Source organism: Balaenoptera musculus, chromosome 17 (assembly GCF_009873245.2).
Source record: "Balaenoptera musculus isolate JJ_BM4_2016_0621 chromosome 17, mBalMus1.pri.v3, whole genome shotgun sequence".
NCBI lineage: Eukaryota > Metazoa > Chordata > Mammalia > Artiodactyla > Balaenopteridae > Balaenoptera > Balaenoptera musculus.
The window spans coordinates 63890671-63917628 of NC_045801.1; positions in this window are offsets into that span (position 1 = coordinate 63890671).

Consider the following 26958-nt stretch of genomic DNA (forward strand, 5'->3'; position numbering starts at 1 on the left):
ATTTACCACATTCTTACACCTAAACTGCCTTCTTTTTCCCTTCTAAATAAAAAGGTAGGAAAGCTGGGCAATTTAGAGCAACTCACAGAGTCCTAGCAGCCACTGAAATCCTGCACTCGCACATTGCAGTGAAAGTTTGAAAAATAAATGAGCCGCTTGTGTGTTCATCATTGAGGAGATAAGTACTATTTCACTGATTCTTTTGAATTTAGTTGAGACAGATTTGGCTGTCCTTTGAAGATTTAAAGTAAGAGAGAAGCTCCAGAATGACTGTACTTGTATTTTTTTAAACAGGTCTTGTAGGGAGCATGAACTTTTTGGAAAATGTCAAATGCTTAAGCACAACATTTTTTTGCTATGTAGTAACAGGGATATAAGTACAGTGTTTGAATCAATCTTTGGAGCTACTTCCCAACGTCATTAGTATCTAAGCAACCTAGTTAGTTCTTAGGAAGCCATGAAGTTGGGGGTAAAGAATTTCTGGGACCAGTTAACTGGAAATTCCAAAAATATGCTACATAAAAAATATTTAATCATGTTTTTCCAGGACATGGTAGAACAAGGATTGGATTCCTAGTCAGATCTGAGCCCCATCTCTGTTATGTATTTGTGCTGTGTAATAACAGGTAAATTTTACCCAGACATTACAACATGTCAGGGACTGGGCTAAATTCTTTACAGATATTGGCTAATTTAATCCTTATAATGGCTCTTTGAGGTAGATACTATCATTATTATTCCAGTTCATAAAGAAAGTAACTGAACCAGAGAAAATTTAAATTATTTGCCCAAGATCACGCTGTCAGAATTGGAATTTGACCTAAGATAGTGTGACCTTAAAATTTTAGGCTATTTCCCTCCATCTCACCCCACGCTGATACCATCTTTCTTCCTGTTTCAGAGGTTGTCTCAAGTTCATGTGGGAAATAGTGTATGAAGTATTATTTTCCATTTTTAGGGTGGAAATCTGGTTAAGATGAATGTAGGAGTCGCCAAAGACAATCTACAAAAAGGAAAAGAAAAGGAGAGAAAAGCAAAAGAAAGAATTTGTTGCTGGTCCTTACAGTGAATGGAGGTAGGACAGGCATCTGTTGTTTTTCTAACACATAGATTGATACTGATCCGCCCACACCACTCACTAGTTGTCTCCATGACATTTGTCTGAGATGTGATGTGTCAAGATTGGGCACCTTTGGGATGAGGCATGTTGCCGTGGGCTAGGATGAAGGCTTTCAGGCTTACATAGGGAGGTATCTGTGTGGCTCACGATCCACGCAGAAGGACACAACAGTTCCAGATTGTGAACATACCACCAGCACAGTGGATCGGAAAGCTTCTGAGGCTCTTAGAATAATCTGGGCTTTGGATAAGTAGCAAATGGATAATCTCCAACAGTAGAGGAAATACAACCAGTTACAAGTGAAAGACCCCTCTTTGCAAATGCAAGGACATTTTTCTCAGCCCCAGACTTTACATTATTATAAGCAAAAAGTGGATAGAATGATATAACATGTCCTTCCTGGCTATGCAAGGACTTCGTCTCTCAGAAGCCAAGATACAGCCAAGGCGAGCAAAATTAAATTAGTTACCCATGGTCTTTTCAGAGAAATTTCCGAGTGGACCTAGGACTCTAACGAAGCAGTTGGGTTTAAACTGTGGCAGATACTCTGACAGTGCCTTTGTTCCCTTCTGAGAATGAAGCCTGAGCTGATAGTACATTCAACAGAGACGTCCTCCCCAAAGGGCCACTAATTCTCAGAATGACGAAAAAGTAATGCTGCCATAAGTCTTGGTGTTTCCTGTTGTTAGCGCTCTTGCACCTTTAAAACCTTGCAGTATCAAGTAGAAATATTGATCATTACTGGGATCCATAGCCTGACAATTATTTCTCACTACTAATTAAAGCTGTGCTTTAATGTTTTGTTCTAAGTAAAATACATTATGGTAATAAATATAAAATCAAAGCTTTTTTAAAGCATGCTAGCACTGTATATTCAGGAAAATTATATCAAGCATTTAACACAGTAATTATTGAAAAGCATTTAGTATTAAAGATGACTAGATGTGCATAACTAGTCAAAACTGCTAAACACATATCAGAAGGCACACAGATTTAAAAATACAGAAATGAAACAATTATTTTCACTAATGCCAACCTTTGTTTATTTACTGCTAACAAAATGTCAGTTTATAGAATTACATGTATATGCTAATTATGACAGTCAATATTTTACTTCATATAATATATTATTATTTTATATATTATGTATATTATTTGAAGTTAAATACTGTCAATGTGCATGTTAGGTGGTTGGTTCTTTTTATTAGTCTAATCCTTTTCAATTGAAATAATGAAGACTTCTTTCAACAAACACAGGTATGTATTTTAGAAAACAAGAGCAAGTGATTTTGACTGGAATTTAAAATACAGAGATGAAAATTTGGAAAAGACTATTTTTTCTCATCCCCCCACCATCACTTGTACTCTATGCAGAGCTAAACCAGGCCCAACCAGATTTTAGAATCTGTCATAGTTAATATTTGATTTAGTTAATTGCATTCCTCATAGAGATAATCAGATATGGGAATGGAGAATCAAACATGGAAATTCAGCCTGTTAAATGAATCTAATTAGCATGAAAGCTATCTAATTGGACTTTCTGCTCCTGCTATCATGGAAGTCCCCATACTGCCCCAGCAATGGATCAGTTCACATGGCACTGTGTTGAGAGATGTTAGTAACACTAAAGAAGCAAATCATCATGAGCTCTAAGTCGACCATGACTCATCCTATCATTTCCCAGCACATAAGAAAGTGAGTTCAATAGAAAACTAACCTCTCCTGAGAACAGCAACAAAAATTAGAACCACATCTGTGGTTCATGCTAATTTGAGTAGGGGGATGAAATCTCACCTGCAGAAATTAGAGAATTTCTCTTCTTCCCTCTTTCACTACATATATTTACCTCCAAAACTAGCCCCTGATATTAGCTGGGGGTGTCCATCGCTGGTACCAGGTAGGGTTAGCTAATGATAGTACACACAAAAAGAAGCATGTCATTCTCTTATACTGCTTTGAAATTCCTAAGTGTAATGTTATGACAACTGCGTTTGATAACAATTGAAACAAGAGAAATCTAGTGTAAGCCTCATCATCTTTTCTACTATGAATTGCATTAATTTAAAACATTTCTGGGAATCCCCTGGCAGTCTAGTGGTTAGAACTCCCTGCTTCCACTGCAGGGGGCACGGGTTCGATCCCTGGTTGGGGAGCTAAGACCCCGCAAGCCGTGGCACAGCCAAAAACAAAAACAACAGCAAAACAAAGCAAAAAAACATTTCTAATACTTATATTCCAATGAGAAATCTTTAAAGTTCAGCATTTTGCACAAAGTTTATTTGAAAATTTGAAGGGCACCGTACAGGATGTCATGAAATTGTTGTTTGGAGGAGAATGTGTTTCTATATATACATAAAATGAAATTTACCTATTAAGAACTACAAGCTCAGGAGAGTTCCCAGGAACGAGAATTTCAATACAGTGCCAGGTTATTGGCATATGTAATTTTCTATATCACCTATGGCAATTACCAATAGTTGTAGAACTGGAAACTAATGCAAAAGAAAAGTTACACAGAAAAAGCAGAGTGGATAAATTGAATTAGTTAAATAGTGAATGCTGAGGAAGGAACACTTTCCTATCTCTTTACAGACACTCCAGTTTATTCCCCGAAGCATGAGATTTGAGTGCCCATAGACAGTATTATTGTTTGGTTTGCAGAGCTATATAAACTACTCCTGGGATCCCCATTTGAAAAATGTGACTGTTGACATTTAAATGACTGTTACAATTTGACCTGGAAAATTAGGGTCGAATCTGTACACTTTATTACCAGAAGAACGTGGCCAGATTAGAGGGAATTTGGAAAAGATTAACATAAATGATTAAAGAAGAAAATAGGAAGAGGAACATTACAATTGTACTACCTGAGTGACTGATGAGGAAACAGAGATTTACAAATCCTGTGTCTGAGGAATGAATGGAGGTAACATTGAGATTACTTTAGTGTCACAAAATAAATACAACAGAAGAGTGAGATTAGGATAACCAAAACCTCTATTTTTGAAACATCCCTTTTGTAAGATATGAAAAGTTATTATAAAATATTGTCTTCTCAAAGTATCAAGTGCTTATAGTAAGCCCCTCTTGAAAACAAAACAGAGCAAAGCAAAACAAAATGACACTTAGACTTAAAGAATGTAACTTGCTTACAATAAAGAGCTACTTTTCTTATTCTCTCAAGAAAAAAAATGTGCTTTAGAACATTGTATCCTAATAATACTTGCTAATGTAAATAGCACCTAAGAAATGTGATACTTTGATCATTTAAATAATAAGGCACATTATGTAATATATCTTTGGGCCTCATTGTATATTGAAAATATATAGTTATATCACATAATAAACATTAACATTATTAAATACTTGGACTACTTATTGCTTTATCCATAATTATGATTTAGAGAATTAACATTCTAACATGTCTTATGTCTAAATGAAAACCTACTTGACAATGTCAGAGTAAATAATTTCTATACAATTTCTATTTTTTTCTGTATAATTTCTATACAATTTCTACTTTTTTCCCTTAAGAAATATATAGATTTAGCCAAGTTTTTGGTGTTCCTATTTGATATTCCTTCCCTATTTCCTTCTTGTCACACTTTGTGAACAATTTTATATCTATCACAGCTAGAGTGACAGTTTTAGTAGCTAAAAGATATATAATAATTTCTACCACAAGTTGGGTTATCCCTTAGAAAGTTGCACGGAAATGATAAAATTAGGAAAGTTAGAATCAGTGCTGACCACAGCCTCTCTCTGATGTCCCTGCCTTTTTCTCTCTTGGTGGCCATCACTGCCTCTAGAACCTTCATCTAGATCCAGATGACTCCCAAAGCCATATTTTCTAACCCTTGATAATTGCAATTAGTGTTACATTTCTGGCTGTCTCTTGGAGACTTCCACTTGGATATTCTGCCATCGCCTCAAATAAATTCATCTGAAATAGTTCCTCCCCTCAATCTCCAGGCCTGCTAAGTTACTTCTGTTCTTTCCATTGTCCTGCTGGAAAGCTTTGGCAGGCATCTTAACTCATTGCTTGCTCCTTCCCACGTTCAGTTACTTACCAAGTCTCTTTGACTTTTCTCTCATAAAGTCTCCTAACCCAGTCTTGCGGGCACACGCACACACACACACACACACACAAAACTTCTTCCTACTTTACCTCATTCCCATAATTCCCTCCAGTATGAATTCTTTCCCCACTATCACCTTCCCCAAACACTCCTATCATCCCATCTCAGCTGGATTTAAAAATGATACCCTTCTGGAATTCCCTGGTGGTCCAGTGGTTAGTACACTGCGCTTGCACTGCAAGGGGTCTGGGTTCGATCCCTGGTCAGGGAACTAAGATCCCGCAAGCCGTGTGGTGACACCAAAAAAATAATAAAGAAAAAAAGATTCCCTTCTACCTATAGAATAAATCCCCAACCCCTTAGCCTGAGGTTCAGATTTTCCATGATTGACTCCAGCCCATGTTTCCACCCTCACTCTCCACACTACTCACTATCCCTCAAAGAGACTCGACTTTTCCCAGTTCTACACTTTCAACCACACCACATTCTTATCTTGCAATACTCTTTCCTTCCTTCTCCATCAATCGGAATTCTAAAAAGTCTCACCTAAGTAATAATCATAGTCTCACTTACTCCCTGAAGCCTTCCTTGACTACTTTAGGCAGAAGAGGTTTTGTTCTCTCTTAAGCTATAACACATTATCTGCTACTCATTTATCCTAGAAAATGGTAGGTAGCATTTCGCATTTAGAACAGACATGCTTTTTTCTACAGTATATTATATTGGATGTCTAATATATGTATTAAGTGCTATCTCATCATTGCTTTTTATAGAGCATTGCAAAGGTCATCTGTTTCTCTAATTAGATGATCAGCGACTTGAGAGAAATTTGGTAAAGACAAAATGAAAAACCATGAGCTTTGAAATTACAATCATCTATGAAGTTCAAAACAAATTCAAGAAATTGCCGTGAGAGTGGGCAAGTTACTTAGCTTCTCTAAGCCTCAGGTCCCTTTTTTGTAAAAAGGAAAAGGATATACCTTTATATGGTTTGAAAACTTGCTTTAAAGGCTAATTGAACTAATGTACATAGAGATATCAACCACAGAAGGCACTCAGAAAATGTGGGTTCTTCTTTTCCCTGTGTGTCCTCTGAGTAGCTTACTCACAGTGGGGACTTTGTCAAAATTAATTGATAACAGAAATTTTTGTAACAATTTAAATGTTTAACATTTCTTAGAAAAGAAGTTCCTTGGTCTCACTAGAGCAAAAGTGCACATGAGAGATTAGAGAATAATAGGGTTGACAATGTCGGTTGGTACAAGATGGAGGAAAACCTGGATTGTCAGGCCATGGCCGATTTTCCTCACTTAATCTGAAATAAGACATGCTGAAACACATTGACCTGAGAGTCATGTGAACTGTTGCTCTCTTTTGAATTTGCCCCCGTTGTGATAGGTGGGAAAGAACCAAAGGGGACGTTGAATAGGTGCTGGATATTTGTAAAAGCGTAGACGTTCGTTTCAGAAGGCTGGGCTAGTGTCCTGGCCTTGATAATGAATAGCTGTGTGGCCCTAGGGAAATCCCTTTACCTCTCTGAGCCCCTGTTTTCTCATCTGTAAAATAGGATTAATACTCCCCTTCTCACAGTATTTCTTTGAGGATTAAATGAGATTAAATATATAATACATAATAAGATGTACCACATGAATGTAAAATATAAAAAATGACATATATGTTCTGTTTCATAGATTATAGTATTATTAGAGTTAGATTTGGTGAGATATACCATATGGCTTGTAACTCCACACAAAAAAATCAAGATGCAGGTCTATGTTGATGGTGAAATGGGAGATAACAGTAAGGTAATGATGGAGTTGACTCCCATTTTAGAGGAGGGCTAGAGCTACAAAGAAAATAACAGTACCAAAGGCAGTGATCCCTGTAAGATGGGCTCGTTCAATTGTTCTTTGTCCTTTTCTTCTTTTTCTGGTCTCAGTGCTGCCAGATTTCAAAAGGAGGCTGAAATTCCATAAAAGAAAATAATGTAATTTGACTGTTTACTAAATATATAAGACAACATCGACTACTGGAAAAAAGTAATAGCATTACATCAAGTTAAATTAAATCCAGTAGGAAGAAAATTCAATAGAATGTTGCAAAACAAAGGCATGCATTTTGCTTTGAGCACTAAGGACCAGCAAGGGAATGGTAGTGCAGAAGTCCCCGTGTAGAAATGTTTCCTTGTGTTTCTATATTCAGGTGTGGGAACAGTTGACAGTGGTACCCTGGCTGGCTATGCTGCTGGGATGCTGGATGCAAAGGCAGTTAGGCCTCAAATCTTTATGGCTTTAAGGGGCATAGATAATTCAGTACGAATTCAGAAATCAGCCATCTGAAATTACCTGCAAATTGTAAACAGAATTAAGAAACAAGTAACAATCAGTAATATTTTTTATGTTTCTTGATATCATTTAGGGGGCATTCATCACTGATTTTCTGGTTGCAGAAAAGATTATGTTTCTTTGGTAACATTAAGTAATACAGAAGTGGAATTGTAGAAAGAAATAAGCTTATGAATGTTTGGATTGTAATGTTGATTATGTACATAGAATATTTAGCAGACAACTCAACTAAGGTAATATCACTAGCTTTCTTTTCACCTAAAATGAACTCAGAGCATAGCACATGAAAAAAGTTTACTTAAAAGTCTCTCTTTTATTATATATTTTAATTATTTCTGGTTTTGTATTTAATCCTTCAGGCTTGGCAATCTTCCCATGGAAGGTAAGGAAATGAAAAATTGGAACACATAACACTTTTAATTAAAATTCTAGTATCAAAAGATATTGAGCAGTCTCCCTTAATAAAATCAGCCCCAATGGTGCTTTTGTCTTCACAGTTAATCATTAGTTTCATGCTATTTTTTATATTAGGATCAACAGTACTTGATTAGGGGGTAGGACTTCACTATTTTCAAGTTATAACATAGCATAAAAAGAAACAAGTGCCCACATAAGATTCAAACTCCTTATTAGAATAGGTATGGAAGACCCCAGCTTGATCATTTGATTGGCATGGCCAATTATTTTCAGAACTCTAAAGGTTGTAAAAATGAATTATTTTTACATGCCATAACTAATCCTTACATTTCTTAACAGATCAGGTGTCTATAATTTAAGTTTGAAGCTTTGTCTGTAGTTGAAAATATAAGGGAAAAGGCCATTTGGAATTTCTTAGGTCCTCAATAGGTATGTTTTATTTTAAGAACACATGCTAAATTCCTAAGAGCTTTCAAGGAGCAGCTGTCATCAGACTTCTCACTGGCAAAGAGTCTTCAGATTTCTGAGTAAAAATGATTTTCAACCTACAAATCCATACTTGGCTAAACTATCAATAAAATGTGAGGGAAATTGAAGAGATTTTTAGACTTCAAGGACTCAAAATATTTTCTTTCCATTCATCATTTAAAAAATATTCTAAGTAACTTACTTTATTTTTTTTCAACATTATTGTAATTTTTTCAGCTTCAATCTTTTTTGATTGAATAGTATTTTTTTTAACATCTTTATTGGAGTATAATTGCTTTACAATGGTGTGTTAGTTTCTGCTTTATAACAAAGTGAATCAGCTATACATATACATATATCCCCATATCTCCTCCCTCTTGCGTCTCCCTCCCACCCTCCCTATCCCACCCCTCTAGGTGGTCACAAAGCACCGAGCTGATCTCCCTGTGCTATTCAGCTGCTTCCCACTAGCTATCTATTTTACATTTGGTAGTATATACAAGTCCATGCCACTCTCTCACTTTGTCCAGGCTTACCCTTCCCCCTCCCAGTGTCCTCAAGTCCATTCTCTACGTCTGCGTCTTTATTCCTGTCCTGTCCTTAGGTTCTTCAGAACCAATTTTTTCTTTTTTTTTAGATTCCGTATATATGTGTTAGATGTTCATCAATTCTTAAACAGTTGCTTAGACATGTTCCAACTAAACTAAAAAAAAAAAAAAAAAAGGACAAGGTAAGCTTTAGGAGACCGAAGTGCCAAACCAGAAGAACAATAGTATATAATCCCCAAATGGTAGTTTGACTGACACCTAAAGAGTAACCAGTTCAGATTTGAGCAAGGGGTCCGAGATTTCCCGATTCAGTTCTTAGGGTTAGAAGGAGATTCAATTGATTAGATAGAATGAGTTTTGAGAAGCTTGAGAATATAGTAAAGACATATGGTAGAGCAGAGAAAGGAGGATCTACTTGAACTTAACTGTAGGAATGTTTCCTTTGACTGGCACAGCAATAGTGACATGGGATCTACAGAAGAAGGAATGTAATCCAATCCCACAACTCGACTCTGCAGGAAATAGAATTTACATATTCATAATACTGTAAACTTTGAGTTGTGAAACCATACCCCCATATCCATTTGCCTTGATTAAAATAAGGCAAAAGATGATTAATAAGACCTTTGAGCTTAGTTGCAGAACAGCAGGAAAATCACAGGTGAAGAAGCAGCTTGTTGGCAACCTCCTTGCACTGAACATTGCACAGGCTCATTGAGGGACCAGATGACCAATCAGTGAACTTTAGACGTCACGGGCCAAAAATCCACCACACGTAACACACGGAATCCCCCAGATTTGCACATGTGACCCACGAAGAGACATGAAGACAGTCGTGCCTGTGCAGAGGACCCTTGAAACTTCTCGTTACCTTCCCCAATCTTTTCTCAAGCGCAACGCCCTCCCAGTCCCCATTCCCATGATAAATATCCCACTCAAAAGCCAGTGGAGGAGACAGCTGGGCTTTGCCTCCTGTCTCCTTGCTTGGCTGCCCTGCAATAAATCCTTTTCTCTCTGGTCTTTCCCTTAAGCAGAGGACCCACTTGCTTGGTTACAGCTGTGAAATTTCAATTTAAAAATTAACCCATAAACAATTGACATATACACACTACTGTATATAAAATAGATAACTAATAAGGACCTACTGTAGAGCACAGGGAATGCTACTCAATACTCTGTAATGACCTATATGGGAAGAGAACCTAAAAAAAGAGTGGATATACATATACATATATGTATAACTGATTCACCTTGCTGTACAGCAAGAACTAACACAACATTGTAAATCAGCTATAGTCCAATAAAAGTTTTAAAAATTAACCCATAAACAAATCAGAGACTTAATTGTATTCTAAGAAAGAATGTAAAGGTTATCCACCTCAATAATATAAAAAGTAAGAAATTAGGAGATGGGTTGGAGTTGAAGAGGTGTAGGGAAAGCCAGTGATATCAATGTCTTGATCTTTATTGGGGGATCAAGAGATATTGGCTATGGTTGTTGGGATAGCAACTGGAGCTTTAACAACCTGTTTAACACTGCAGAGGTATCTAATAGAAAAAGTGTAAACAGTGGTAAACCATGGGGACGTAAGGAAAAAAGGAAGGTGAAGTAGGGAGATACAGATGAGATTAACATTCATCTATCAGTAGGAAGTCAGAAGACACTGTCTAAAAAAGCTGTAAAACCACAAACACTAATGAGCAATCTAAAAGATTGTTGAGACATCCCAAAGGGACTCGAAACAAATATTTTTAAAGAATTGCCTCTAAAGAGCAAACTAGTGTGTTGGAAAGATGGAGCAGCAAACTCTTCTTTTCATTATCAGCTCTTCTGTTTGATTTTCTAACCACATGCATATCTTGTTTTGATAGTATAAAGTAAAATACAAAATGCAATGCCAAATGAAAAGAAAGTAGGAGATCAGGTTAGAATTCATAAATCAGAATAATTTGGAGTACTGATTTGATTACAAAATATAATTTACTAAGGATTGAGTGATGGGCATATTTAAACAGTGAGGGTGCTATCTGCATTTCATTGTTAGCCCTGACCTGCTTGATGAAGATGGTCTTCAAGCTGAAGTGATAGAAGTAGGGCTATTAAAGATTCATCTTAAAGTGTCTGAAATTGAAATGTAAATCATTTGGTTAAATGAGTTTCTTTAAAAATTCAATTCATAAATAGCTTATTTGTAAAGGGAAGGCAGTTAAAGATGCTGAGATCATGTCTCAGTCTATTAACATAGCAAAGTTTCACTGATCCAGAACCCAAGTATCTGACCCCTTAATCTATCCTGGAAAACACACCAGAATCAGGGCATAAACCACAAACTTCTTAAAAGACAAAACCTCCATGTCTCAGTATTTTACCAAGAAAGCTCCTCATCCACCTCTAGTTAGATAAATTCATAGATACTGATATTAATATATACCCACAACCCTAAATTTGGGGGGAGGTTATCCAATTTCTACGTACGGAACTTCTTAAAAAAGTAGTAGGGATATATGTATATGTATAGCTGATTCACTTCGTTATAAAGCAGAAACTAACACACCATTGTAAAGCAATTATACTCCAATAAAGATGTTAAAACAAAAAAAAGTAGGCAGTAAATGGAGTATAATAGGTGATACTTGACACCATCAAGAATGACTAGTAAAAACAAAGGAAGATACATTTTAAAAAACCAATAAAGCAGACATAAGAGCTTTAAAAAATAGCAGTTGGAGGCGATTTAGTTTGCTGACAAATCATCCTTCATACCAGAAACCCCAGAGAGCTGGTACAGCTTCACCAGCTCTATAACTGGTGTAACTAATGTCATTGCTGTAACTAATGACAAATCGCTACAGGTATGGTGATGACTCTCAAATCTAGATTTCTAACTCAGACCAGCCTTCTGCGCTCCAGACATATTTATTCAACTACTCACTGAATGTCTTCAGCCAGATATGTCACAGGCACTTGGAATTCCTCCTCCTCATTCTCTTCCCGAAGCTGCAACTCCTGATTTCCTATCTCAGTGTCACAACTCTTAAGCACTAATCTGCGAGGTTTAATACACCGTTTCTTCTCTCTCACACGGATTCCCAGCTGTGGGAAATGCCTGGCAAATACTCATTCATTTTCAAGACAGTAGCAGAAGCATCACATTCTGAATTAAGCTTTCCAATCCTTCCTGGATCTCCAGAGTGTCTCCCTTGTACTCTGTTTGGACAGACATTTCTTGCAGTGCATGTAACACTTTATCACTCGAATCCCTCTACTAGACTACAAGTTCCTCGAAGGTACCATCTGTATCTTAATTGCCATTGTCAGGCCCTCACTATCTGCTCCATGAATGTTTACTGAGCAAATGAACAAGTTATATAGAAGATATCAAATTATTTTTAACAAGAGCAAAAAATATTAACAGGCAATTCCCAGTGGAGAAAACACAAGTGTCCAGTAAACATAGGAAAGATGCTCAAATTTACAAGTTGTTAGGAAAATGAAATAAACTAACAAACAAAAACCCACCCAGTAATTTAGAATACCAAAGATTGAAAAGATCGATAACTTCTAATGCTGGCCAGGAGACATAAACTGGCATTATTGTACACAATTGGTGGGACTGAAAAATATTATAACTGTTATTGCAAGCAATTTAGTGATAGTTATTAAAATGTAAAATGTATACATTTTTTGATCCAGAAATCTCACTTCTGGGAATTTATCTGACAGAAATAAAAGTACAGCAATTCATTACAGAATTATTTTAGTAGCAATTTCTCCCCAAGCAAACAAACAAACAAAAAAACACTCCTGGAAATCTAATCAATATGGGAATCTGGAGAAAATTATGATAAATTCATACTATGAAAAAATACAAAGAAATCTTTGTGTATTTACTTGGAAGAAATTGTCTACAATATACTGAGTCAAATATTAATTTCCAGAATAATATGTAAACTATGATACAATTTTTAAAAGTATATGTATATATTCTTGCACAAGCAAAAGGAAAATACGGGAAAATAAAATTGCCAGAGGAGAGGAATGGAAGACTGATGTTGATTTATATACCTCTGAGTTATTTGAATAGTTTTTTAAATTTGAAGATGAATAACTTTAATATATGGAAAAGTACAGAAACTGTAGCAGACACCTGTCTACCCATCACTTAGATATATCAAATGTCAATATTTTGACATATTTGCTCCAGCTCTCTTTTTACAAAAGGAATAAAGTATCATAGATAGAACTAAAGCCATTTCACCCACATCCCAGTTCCCACTCCCCCTCCCACTCTCCCCAGAGGTAACCATTATCTTAACGTGGGAATGAATCTTTCCTGTGCATGACTTTTTTTTTCCTTTGCTCATTCCTTCCAGCTATGTATGATTTTAATCAGCATTGATGTTCATATTAATCATGCCTTTGCCTTACAGAGCCTCAGTTCATCAGTTTTAGGATATCTGTGCGTGATTTTGTCATTCACCTGTGCATAGATGTATTCATAAACAACTGCGATCTCTTTTTGTCTGTATAAATTTAAGTAAATAGCATCATTTTTACCTACCATTCTGCTACTTGTTTTTTATATTCAATGTTCCTTTCCAGCATTATCCATGTTGTAGTTAATTTATTTTAATTGCCTATAATGTTCTAATATACAACTTCACCGCAATTTATTTATTCTGCTATTGGTGGAGATGAATGATGCAATGAATATTGTTGTCTATATCTTCCTTTTTTAACCATTTTTAATTGAAGTATAGTTAATTTACAATGTTGTGTTAGTTTCAGGTGTACAGCAAAATGATTCAGTTATATATATATATTTTTCAGATTATTTTCCATTTTAGATTATCACAAGATATTGAATTCCCTGTGCTATACAGTAGGTCCTTGCTATTTATCTGTTGTATATATAGTAGTGTGTACATGTTAATCCAAACTCCTAATTATTCCCCCCACCCCTGTTTCCCCTTTGGTAACCATAAGTTTGTTTTCTATGTCTGTGAGTCTATTTCTGTTTTGTAAATAACTTCATTTGTGTCATTTTTTTAGATTCCACATATAGGTGATATCAGATGCTATCTGTCTTTCTCTGTCTGACTTACTTCACTTAATATGATATCTTCTTTTGTGCATGTGCCAGAGTCTCTCTAGGATATGCAGCTAGTAGTGGAATTGTAAGATCATAGAGTCTTTCTATTGGATTGATCAACTTTTCTTTATTCCTCTCCTTTTTTATCTCTTGACTGGTTTAGTGTTATAGATTCTTTTCTTATTTAATTAGTAATTATCCTTAAATTTTTAACATGCATGTTTGATTCTAAAAAGCTAATAAAAATCAACAGGTCTGACTTTATCTTGAACAATCGAAGCACCTTAGAACACATGGGCTTGAATTACTGTGCTTCCTATCTTCCTGTCATAGTTGTGAAATATTTGTTTCACCTTCTTTTTAAATCCTTTAACTCCAAATTAGTCTTTGCTCTTGTTTTTACAGTTAACTGTTTTTACAGTTATTTAGATTTATCCAGGTGTTTTCTAATGCCTTTGTTCTTCTCTGCTTCATATATATCCTACTCCTTTCATGATCAATATACTTATTCCTAAAGTACATCCATTAGTATTTTTAAAAACATTTACCTAAAAATCTATTTTTTAATCTAATTCTTAAATGAGAGTTTAAATACTTTTAAAATTTAAGGATGACAGCTCTTTTGTTTCAGTAGTTTGAAAATACCGTCTTGTTTTTAGCCTCTATTATGGTCATTGAGAAGATAGCTATCAGCATACATTTTTTTGTTGTTGTTGATAATCAAGCTTTCATCTCTGAGTGATTTTTATTGTTTTTGATGTTTTATATTTTAGCTATGATTTTTCCAGCTGTGAATTTATTTTTATTCATCCTAACTAAACTAGGTATTTTGAAGTTTCATACTTTGATTATTTTTGATCATTCACACTTTTACTATGATTTTTCCAGGTGTAAATTTATTTTTGTTCATCCTAACTAGGTGAGGTGTCTTTTCTTTAATCTGAGGATTTCTGTCAAATTCTGAAAATGTTTCAGTCATTATCTCTCAGTATTGCCGTTCTTTATACACTCTCCTTCTTGATTCTTTCCTCCTTGTCTCTTAACAGCTGTTTCATATTTTAATCTATTTTTCTTATTGTGTTGCACTGAAATAAATTTTCTTGGATTGATATTCTAGTTCACGAATTCTCTCTTCTACTGTCTCACCTGCAGTCTAATTTATTCCCTAACATTTTAATATCAAATAATTAAAATTTTTATTTCTAGATATTCTTTTTTTATTTATTTAAGAGAATGTGTTTTATTTCTTTTTCTTTCTTTTTTTTTTTTTAAAGAAATTCACGTTCTTTTATTTATTTATTTATGACTGTGTTGAGTCTTCGTTTCTGTGTGAGGGCTTTCTCTAGTTGCGGCAAGTGGGGACCACTCTTCATCGCGGTGCGCGGGCCTCTCACCATCGCGGCCTCTCTTGTTGCGGAGCACAGGCTCCAGACGCGCAGGCTCAGTAATTGTGGCTCACGGGCCCAGTTGCTCCGTGGCATGTGGGATCTTCCCAGACCAGGGCTCGAACCCGTGTCCCCTGCATTGGCAGGCAGATTCTCAACCACTGCGCCACCAGGGAAGCCCTGTTTTATTTCTTACAATGTCCTGTTTTCTCTATAATGTTTCCATTTTTAAATGTATCTTTATCATTCTAGATATGACTGCTTTTGTGACTTTGTATATGCTAATAGTCTATACATCTAACATGGCTTTTTCTTTTTTCTGTTGACTCTTGCATGAGACAGATCATTTCCTAGTACATCTTATAATTTTGGAAGGTGAGTTTATCTTCAACGGAGATTATTTTTCTGTGAGAACAACATGTCCTGTGCTCTGAAGCTTGCTGTATGGTGGTTGTGCATTTGCTTTTGCCTGGTGCCCCAGATGTTACCCCACATCAGGACTCATTGATAACATTAATTTTTTTGTTGTGATGCTTCCCTTATCATGCCTTTGGTAAGAATCACTGGTACATGGCTCAGACTTTTAAATTTCCTTCTTCACCCACAGCTTCTTATCACTTCCCTGGGCAGAGGTATTGGCAGAGAAAGTTTTTCAAGTTCACCTTTTTTTGAAGAGGCAGCCTTCCCAGAGGTCAGTTGTACAGGTATCTCAGTTGTACGTACCCTGAACATATGGGGCCCCAAAGTCACATATGCCTTAGCACAGAGATGAAAACCCCAGCTCCTGGACCCTCCAATTATATCACTGATTCTATATACCTCCAGGATGCCACAGCTCCAGCTTGTGAGTTCACAGCTCTGCTCTTAATCTTCCCTTTTGTTTTAGCACTGGGGACTTTCCTTCTCTTTCTTTCTAGCTTGGTCATATATTTTTTCAAATTTGTTTGTATTTCTTCCCTTATTTCTATGAATTTATAATAATGAAGTTTTCTTTATTAGTTTGGTCTACCATAGTGCCAAAATGCGTTTCCCCCTTGCAGTTTGAAATGTTACAAGGAACAGTTGTTAGAGTTGTAACTCAAAGGATAAATAAAAAATAGGGATATTTCATTTAGAATAATATCCCTTCAAAATTGATATAATTTTAAAAGTTTTGAACCTTAAAATGCTGCCCCCTAGCTCTCTGGAAAATTCAGTTATTCACAATAGTGTACTCCTTCAGGACTGTGGTTTCTCTAGCATTTACTATCCATCTATTTCAGAAATTTACATACAACACTCTGTGATATAATGTGTGTGTTGTCTAGGTCTAAATAGATGTAGGGACTTATTTTATGATACAGATAACATCTTAACTCAGTGAGGAAAGGATGGTCTATTCAGTAGTGGTAACGGTATAATGTTACTTTCTTGCAGCAAAAAGATAAAGCCACACCTTTGCGAAAACAAAATTCAGATAGATTAAAAAACTAAATGTGAAAAAAAAATTTTTAACTTAAAAATTATCACAGTGCATCTCTTTGACAGCAGATTAGAGAAAGTTTTGCAAAGCAAGAAGTATTAAGATATGTAAAGAATACATCCAAATCAATAAGAAAAATCGCAAAAAATTAGAAAAATAGCCAAAGGATATGAACAGACATTTCAGAGAACTGAAAACCAAATGGCCAATAGCTATATTAAGAATGATTCCTAACTTTCGACATCTAAAATTGTTAAGTGAAAGAGTTGGTTCTCATTGCCACCTGGTAAAAGCAAAAGTTTTTTCCTGCCAATAGCATACTATTATGAAGATACATATATAAATGTACAATGTATAACTACAATTACAAAGATACTGCACATTTTTAGGAGATTTGGACAAAATAGAATTCATGAGAATTTCTGTATTTGCACAGCACAAACCTGTAGCATTACAACAAACAATTGGGGTGTCTGTATGTGAAGTCACATGTTTTATTATGTCTCACTATTAATAAGAAAAACAGTTTGCAATCAATGTTCAGAGGAAAGAATTTATTATCTTTCCATTTTCTCTATAGAAGATGGTTTATAAAAAGTAATTATCCCATGTGATGCAGCCAAGTAATGTAGAAAAAAGAATTGTAGAAGTGGGTAGGGTAATTAATTAATAATTTTATACCATTTTTTTCTGGATTTTGTAATGCTTTTGGTATTTGTCAGCTTTAAAATTTTGGGATTTATTGTGAACTCACACTCTGTTCCACGGGTCCAGTCAGGGCCTGGGGTCCTCGCTCTGGTGACTAGGCCCCAGCTTGGCGCTGTCTGCGGCTGAAGACTCCAGAGGTTTTGCCACGACTTGCCTTTGGTCTCAGGTTGGGCAGGTTGTCCTGTGGACTTAAATGTGGACTCCCCGTCCCCGTGCTGTGAACCCTCTGGCCAGGTAGCCTCCACGCTTGAGGGGTGAGCGTGCCGTCCTAGGCCGCTTCTACCCACACACGGTTTGAGTGTGGTCAGGACTGTCCCCCAAGCTCCCTCCATGCTGCCACTTTACTGTGTCAGCCAATTAGGTGGATTCTGTCCCTCAGCTTTTGGCTTCCCTCTACCTAAAATGCTTTCAACTCTGCGACTTTGACCCAGAAATGTAGGGCGGTGACACACGTGTCTCACAGACCAGCTTCTCCTACCTCAGCCCCCATTCTCCTTTCCAAGATTCCCAGATTGGTGTGGGAGCTTCTTCTCTCTGCAGCTGTCAGGCTCTTCCTGAGGTGGCCTCTGTCACCCCTGTCCCTGAGGCAATCACAGAATGGTTGTCAGGGAAAATGTTTACATGAAGAAAAATGAAAAACACCTTTCAATCATTGTAAACTATTATCTTAGTTACATTTTATTTCAATAAACAAATTCCACACTGTTGCTACTGAGGGAAATAACTAGTATGTTGGGGACATAAAAACTGTTTCTAAATATTTTAAAAGTCATCACTTTGAAGAGAGATTAAATTTGCTTTGAATGGTCCTGAAGGGTCCAATTGGGACCAAAGGGCAGACCAAGGCTACCTTTTCCACAGAAAAAAAATTTGACGGTAGTACTTACCTCCCCTTTCAGATCACCAAAAAGCTACCCTTTCTTTCTACTTGCCTGGGCACTCCTGCCGTTAAATTATTCCTCTGTGATAAGCCACAAATTTGAGCCATTATTTCTAGTTAAAATATTACACAGTATGTTTTCCCTCTTTGGAATGAAGGTCGAGAGGGGGCTTTCTCTAGGACAGAGTAGAGATCCAATCCCAAGGAATGAGATACTGACAAGATAATACCAGAATGAAGGAAGAAGTAAACACTTAGAAACTAAAGGGGGGAGTCTTGGTGGTGAGGGAGGAGTAGGGTTTGGAATACCATTTAGAAGAGACAGAAAGGGGATGTGTGAGAGAAAAGGATGGTAAATTTAGGGAGGGGAGCACACAGGGTATGCTCTGATATTCAGGATTCCATAGAAGAGTCGGGAATTTCTCTTCCTTCCTCGAGATCGGGGAGACCCAGTTGGACACTTCTGAAATGTTGCTGCCCTTCCCACTCATGAAGCAGAGGTGAACTATTTAAAACTTGAAAAAAGCACTTAATTTGTACATAGATGCTTGGATTTTTAGAAAAGAATTCTAGAAAATATTTTTTTCCTGAAAAGTTAAACAAAAAGTACACCAGACCCTAAACTCTCTTCACCTAAGAGCAGGAAACCTTTTTTACAAAACAGAAATAGACTCACAGACATAGAAAACAAACTTATGGCTACCAAAGGGGAGAGGGTGGGGAGGGATAAATTAGGAGTTTGGGATTAACATATACACACTACTACATATAAAATAGATAACCAATCCTTATTTCCCTACTGTATAGCACAGGGAAATATACTCAATATCTTACAATAACCTATAATGGGAAATAATCTAAAAAAGAATAGATATAGATATATATGTATAATTGAATCCCTTTGCTGTACACCTGAAACTAACACAATCAACTATATTTCAATACAAATTTTAAAAAATAAAAGATTTCAACCCTCACTGACTTTGCCATTTTGCCTCGATTTTTCTTTAGCAGAGTAATTCTTTTTTTCCCCTTTCTTTCTTTCTTTCTTTCTTCCTTTCTTCCTTCCTTCCTTTCTTTCATTTAAAAAAAATTTTTTTTTGGAGTATAGCTGCTTTACAGTGTTGTGTTAGTTTCTACTGTACAACAAAGTGAATCAGCTATACATATACATATATCCCCTCTTTTTTGGATTTCCTTCACATTTAGGTCACCACAGACCACTGAGTAGAGTTCCCTGTGCTATACAGTGGGTTCTCATTAGTTATCTATTTCATACATAGTATCAATAGTGTATATATGTCAATCCCAATCTCCCAATTCATACCACCCCCCCCTTCTCCCTTGGTATCCATACATTTATTCTCGCAGGGTAATTCTATTCCTAGGCTTCTCCCCGATCCTCACGTAGAAGCACAGAATGAATTGTTTTTCTAAGCTTCTCAATTTTCTCAAGATCAAGTGTGGTCATATTTCACCATTCATCTTTCAAGTGCAGCTGAATCGAACCTCTTTGGGGACGCCTTCCTTGCTGTGGGATGCAGTTTGTTACCGTGCACCGACTTGCCTGGTTCACCTGTCTGTATCTCTCAGTAGATGGGGAGTGAGCCGCGTGTGGTCAGGGGTTGAGGAAAGCAATGTGCCCAGCATCCCTGTGAAATATGTGAATGAACATGTGGTCACTTATCACGGGGACGTCAAGAGAAGTAATCAGAAGCTACACTCGGTGAGAGTTTCTAAGTACAGTGATTTAGTGTTGTCTGTGTGTCTTTATCTCTCAATTTTACAAAACTGCAGAAGCCAATAGCCCTATATTGTGTCACCACTTTGCCTAATGAAATTTTTATACTCTATTGAAATGAGAGAGGGCGAATGAAAACAAAGGGCTCCAGTTCTGAAAAGAAGGTCAAACTAGTAAGCTGGAAATGTATATAATTGCCTATCTACTCTTACTTATTAGTACTTATATCTATATATAGACATCTATGGGTATAAATATTTATGCTTATATGATTAGGGTCCCTTTGCGTGTTTGGGTGAGGAGCATAAATGTAGGTAAAGACCATTCCCACGCTCATTTACCTAATACATATAACATGTTCACCATACTGCAGTCTGTAGCCTACACTCTGGTTGGGCTCTTTACATTATATACGGATAGGTTTTTGTTTTTTTTTAATTATCCAAAGTCCACAATTTATTCAGGTTTCCTTAGTTTTTACCTGACGTCCCTTTTGTGGTCCAGGATTCCATCCAAGATGCTACATTCCTTTTAGATGTCAGGCTCCTCTGGGCTGGGACATTTTCTCAGACTTTCCTTATTTTCGATGATCTCGAAAATTTTGAGGCGTACTGGTCAGGAATTTAGTAGAATTTACCTCTATTGGAATTGTTCTGGTGTTTTTCTCATAAGTAGTCTGGGGTTATGAGTCTGGGGGAAGAAGACAGCAAAAGGGATAAAAGAAGATCCACCGACAAAAATCACCATTCTCATCACATACCATCGATGGGATTTATCACTGTCACTGTTAACCTCAAACAGGGTTAACGTCCTTGACTGAGCGAGTGTTTGTCAAGTTTCTCCCCTGCAAAGCTACTCTTTTCTCATCTTTCCCTACTGCACTCTTCGGAAGGCAGTCACTTCCAAAGAGTGGGCACAGCCCACACTTAGGGACTGAGGAGCTCTGCTCCACCTTCTTGAGGGTGGAGTAGTTATAAAAATTATTGGTTCTTCTTCAGAGAAGGTCTGTCTCTTCTCCCTATTTGTTTGTCTGTCTATCATTTATATCAGTACGGACTCATAGATATTTAGTTTACACTTTAGGTTATAATCCAATACTACTTTATTGTGTTGCTTAAATTGTTGCAGCTTTGGCCATTGGGAGCTGCTCCAGTTGACTCCTGTGCCTTTGACATCCCCATCATTGTTGGTTTTTTTTTAACACTTTCTTACTTTCTGGAGCTGTAAGATACTCCAGGCTCATCTTGTACATTTCCTGCTCCAGTTCTATAATCAACCATTTCTCCAAGGATTCCTGGTTCCTTTTATTGAAGAATGGTATAGAAATCAAGATCTGAACACTAGGTGTGCTTGTTGCTGCTGAAGTGTTTATTTCTAGGCCTTCTCAGTTAACAGAGCCAGGAAATACATATGTGCATAATAACGTACCGTGTATATTTATTTGCATCTGTAAGTCTATCTGTATATACATCTGTATTTATATTAAGCTAAACAGGAGTTCCTACTGATATCGCCAATTCTAATCTATTATCACATGGATTATGCTAGCCTGCCCTTGCTTGTCTGTTCCACTCCAACAGGGAGGAACCTGGCTCCCACCTTCTGCCATCCATTTACTTAATTGTCTAATTCCAGTATCCATGTATAGTGGTTTCAGTTTATAGGCTTTTACTGAAGAAAGTTGAAGCCAATTACTCATTCCTAAGTGCCATTATGGACTGCCCATAGTAACAGCAATAGGCATCTATCTGCTATTATTAGTGCCATTTAGAGGGTGTTAGGAAAATTAAAATGATCATCAAATATTTGTCTTACATGTAAATGGATTCTATTCGATTGTACAAACATTTTCAAAGAGGCATCCATATTGACAGGTACTGATGAAGGCATGGGTGGAGTGAAGGGACCCTTCAGAAAAAAAACAACACATCTTGTAAGCATATTGAGTGCCTACTGTGTGTCAAGCTACCGGGGAAACAAAAATGAGCAGGATTTAAAAGTTTAACATTTAAAAGTTTAAATGTCATAGAGTAGACAGACAAGAAGCAGGCATAGAACTAAAGAGAACTAAACTAAAACTGAAGAGAACTAAACTAAGAGAACTAAAGAGAGATGCATAGTCAGAGCCTGATAAGTATTAAAATACTTGTATAGCAAAAGGAAGGAGAGAAAGCTTTATACCAGGGAAGACAGAGAAACTTTACAGAGCTGATAGTTGATCTGGGTCTTGAATACAAGCAGAAATTCAAGAAGTTCAAGAAAGAGAGAGAGAGCGAGGGAGATAAAGGGGATCCTGGGCCAAGGGAACAACACACATGAAGGCACAGAGGAGTGAAAGTGCACATTGTTCTTAACAAATTCTCAGTATCCCATTTACCTTATCCTAATAATATCCTATTGCTGCCTAGTGACATTATTTCCTGGTAAACCATAAATATAAATGATTAATGGAGGTTTATTCTTTGGAAACACAGTGACATTTATAACACCTGCACTATTTCCAGTGTGGGACAAACAGTGCAGAAGTGAGTTACTAATAGCATCCTCTGAGAATTCGCTTTTTAAAACAACAGACATGGAGATTATGCCTGAGGAAATGATGGAATAATTAGGTTTTGTGAACTCTTGGTCTAATGGAACAAATCACTTCATTTTTTTGACTTGAGATTAGCCCAATGACTAAACCATACTTTAAAAAACATCATAATATTATCCCACCCTTTCTGAGTATATGACCCTAAACACTGTATAATCTCCTCCAAAGTTATATGAAAAGGGAGATTTCTTATCTTTTTAGGCGTTAAAAGAGCAGTCACTAAACTTTTATTCACTTTTGTCGTTTGGGTCTATCATACTTAATAACTTGTCTTGTCCTATTTTTATAAAAGTAACTGCTATGCCCAGATGTTCCTTCTCTTCGTGTTTATCATCACCAGAAATAGTTTTCCTGTTTTCCCAAGTATCCATCAGCATTCTAAAACCAGAGTCATATACTGTCAATGCTGAGAATTCTTTACAACATCAACTATCAACAAAAGTGATCCTCAAGAAAATACCATCAATAATTTCAACTTCATTCCAAAATATTGGGTCTAAACCTAGAAAATACAGAAGCATGGGACCTAAAGGTTTTAAATAATAATAAGCTACTATTAAAGTGTCATCTGTTAAATTAGAATAAAGAGAACTAACTCCAAAGCATAAAGGGAATGAATTTAGAATATAGAAAAACAAAATGTTTTATGTACATGAGCCTCAAGATAGAAGGGGCCCGAGTGGATATATCAATTCATTGACATTTGGGGATAATTTATTAAAGCAGCAAATACTGCCCTAACTAATCTACCAATTCTACAAGAAAGGATTAGGGAATGCTTCAAAGCTGACTCCTTAATCATATATGAGGTTTATCAGGGGTACATATAGGAGAGATGGGATTGGGAAGGGGTGGAGCAATTAAAGAGAAATATCATATGATATCACTTATATGTGGAATCTAAAAAGAAAAAAAGGGTACAAATGAACCTACCTACAAAACAGAAATAGAATTACAGATGTAGAAAACAAACTTATGGTTACCAGGGGATAAGAGAGGGAGAGGGATAAATTGGAAGATTGGGATTGACATATACACACTACTATAGATAAAATAGATAACTAATAAGGACCTACTGTATAGCACAGGGAACTCTACTCAATACTATGTAATGACCTATATGGGAAAAGAATCTAAAAGATTTGATGTATGTATATGTATAACTGATTCACTTTGCTGTACACCTGAAACTAACACATTGTAAATCAACTATACTACAATAAAAATTTAAAAAAAAAGAAAATAGCATGAGCAAAGGCATAAGAATCTGAAAACATGTTCATATAAAATGTTTTCAGTCATTCAATATGTCTGTCACATTAGGTATGAGGAGGAGAGAGGTATGGAGTAGGCTGGAGAAGTAACTATACAAGACCATAACATGAAGAATCTTTTATTTCCAGGCATAGACTTAGGACTTTATGCTGGTCATTTTGCATACACATTTCACAGAGCCATAGGGTTACCTTAATCATTGTGACTGCCATTTTCTCAAGGAAAAAAGAGAAAGAAAGGAAATTGAGGTTGATTATGGGGACTGAAGGAAATATTGACCATTAATAATAGCCAATGAGGAAAACAGTAAAGTGTGTGACCAATAACTAGGACAAGTATTTTATTTATTTATTTATTTTTAATGTGAAAAGATTTTATTTTTTTAATTTTAATTGAGATATAATTGACATAATACATTACTTTCAGATGTACAACATAATGATTCGATATTTGTATACATGGCGAAATGGTCACCACAATAAGCCTAGGTAACATCTGTCGCCATACACAGCTACATACATAGTAGTGTTTTTTAATATAAGAGAAAAAAATGGAAAAGTAAATGTTATTCAGAGGGAATAAATAAATTGTGGTCTAGTCATATAATGAAATATTATCTAGCAGTTAAAAATCCATGAGCAATGCATTCACTTTTGACAATAAGGATAGATTTTAAAAATAGGTTGAATGAAGAAAACTGAGTTGAAGAGAACTTTACTACAGTATGGTAGCATTTATGCAAAAAAGTTAAAAACACAGAATAACACAAATACGTATATAACAAAAAAATAAAATATTAACTTGAAGGATATACGACATTTTTGAAAGCAGTTGGCTCTGGGGAGAGAAGAAAATGGACCTGGAGAGGGAGAATTTAAAGTACTTCCATTTTATTTATAACATTTTCTTTATAATATGCAAAAACACCCAAAAATGAGTTGGACAGAGGTATACTAAAATGTTAATAGGCAGTGACTGTGGAAGGTAACATTTTGGGCAGTATTTTTCCTACACTTTGTATTTTTCTCCATTTTTCAAATTTTCTAAAATGACCAAGTATTACTTTTGTAGTTATCTCCCCATTTTAAAAAAACCATGCATGTTATAGGCATAATCATGGCAGCCTCCATTTTAGGAGACAGCATGAGACATGAGGAAAGCATTGTCACCTATACCTGATGTTCTTTCCTAGTCAGGTGAAAGCCAGTGGGCTTGAGGAAAGATGGTAATTTAAGATGTTCTGACTTCAGCAATGCTTATGATTCTCTCCTTACTTTGTACTCAGTGCATTGAGAAAAGAGCATCTGGAGTCATGATTTTCATTAGAATTTTCCCTGGGTCACATCCAGGTTAATAAGATATGTGGGTGAATCCCCAATGATTATGTACATATTTAATGTATGTGGTCTGTTTTTAGCCATGTTCAAAAATAAAGCTTTTTGGTGCTCTTTCTAAATGTATTATGCCCTATTTTTTTTTCCCTTCTCAAAATCTTCTCACTCTCCCACACTTAGATCTCTTAAACCAATTTCTCTGTTTCTACATGCCTTCTTTCTCATTCATAATTTTTTACACCAATCAAGCCAAAAGGCAGCATATCACCATGTGAGGAATACGGACTTTGAAATTAAAAACCATGGGTTTGAGTGCAGGCTCTGCTTGCAATTATTTGCATGACTGAGCAAATGACTATCTTTCTGAGCTTCAGTTTATCTCTCAATTGGAGACTGTATTGCCTGGACCTCAGGTGAATGACCTCACCAGAATAACCAGATCACAGGCGTCAATGTGATTTGTAAGCTAAAACAATGCTGAAGTCAAGGTTTACCAGCTTTCTTGCACTACATGGGTGGCTCCAGGATATCTAAGAGGGAAGAAGGGTCTAGCCATGTCCTGGACAATCAATGAGCCGAGCGATTTGTAGCTAGGTGTCCCTTGAAGCAAATTACTAATTAATCTGTGAGCATGTACATAGGACACGCTGCCGCTCAGGTGACCCGTGACCATCCAAATCCATGGAGCAGGTCAGTGGCACTGATACTTACTTTTTATAGCTTTACATTCGTCCATTCTTGGACCTCTTGACCCATGTCCCACGGATTTAACTGCATACTGCCACAATCCAAACCTATTGGAAATAGGGCAATATTAATTAATTCATTCATTCAATTTTAAATTGAATTTTAAAAAGCATTTTCTTATGCTCCTGGCACTTGTCCTTATGCAAAGAAACAGGCAATAAACCCAGCCAATCAGGAAACTATATAAATTGTTAGAAAGTGATCTGTGCTGTGTGATATGAGTGTAATAAGGCAGGGGGAAGGCTAAGGATTAAAGGGTTGGACTGCCTTTCAATAGGATGGTGTGGAGGCCTGGAGAAGGTGCCTCAGGCTTCCAGCTATAGGAAGTGTGTATTTGTTTTCTTTTGCTGCTGTAACGAGTTACCCCAAACCTTGCAGCTCAAAACAGCACACACTTACTATCTCACGGTTTCTGTAGGTCAGAAGCCTTGGGTTGCCTTGGCTGGTTCCTTTGGTCAAGGTCTCACAGGGCTGAAATCAAGGTATAGGCAGACCTGGACTCTTAAATGTGGGCTCTGGAGGAGAATTTGCTTCCCAGCTCACTCAGGTCTTTGGCAGAGTTGGTTCCCTGTGGTTGTAAGATTGAAGTCCTCATTTCCTTGCTGGCTGTCAGCTGGAGTCCTCTCACCTCCTAAAGGCTGCCTGCATTCCTGCCACAGCATACTGTGTCCTTCTCATGCTTTGAATTTCTCTGACAACCTTCTGCTACAGTTCTTCTGCCTTTAGTGGGAGAAAGGTCTTTGTTTTAAGGGTCCATGTG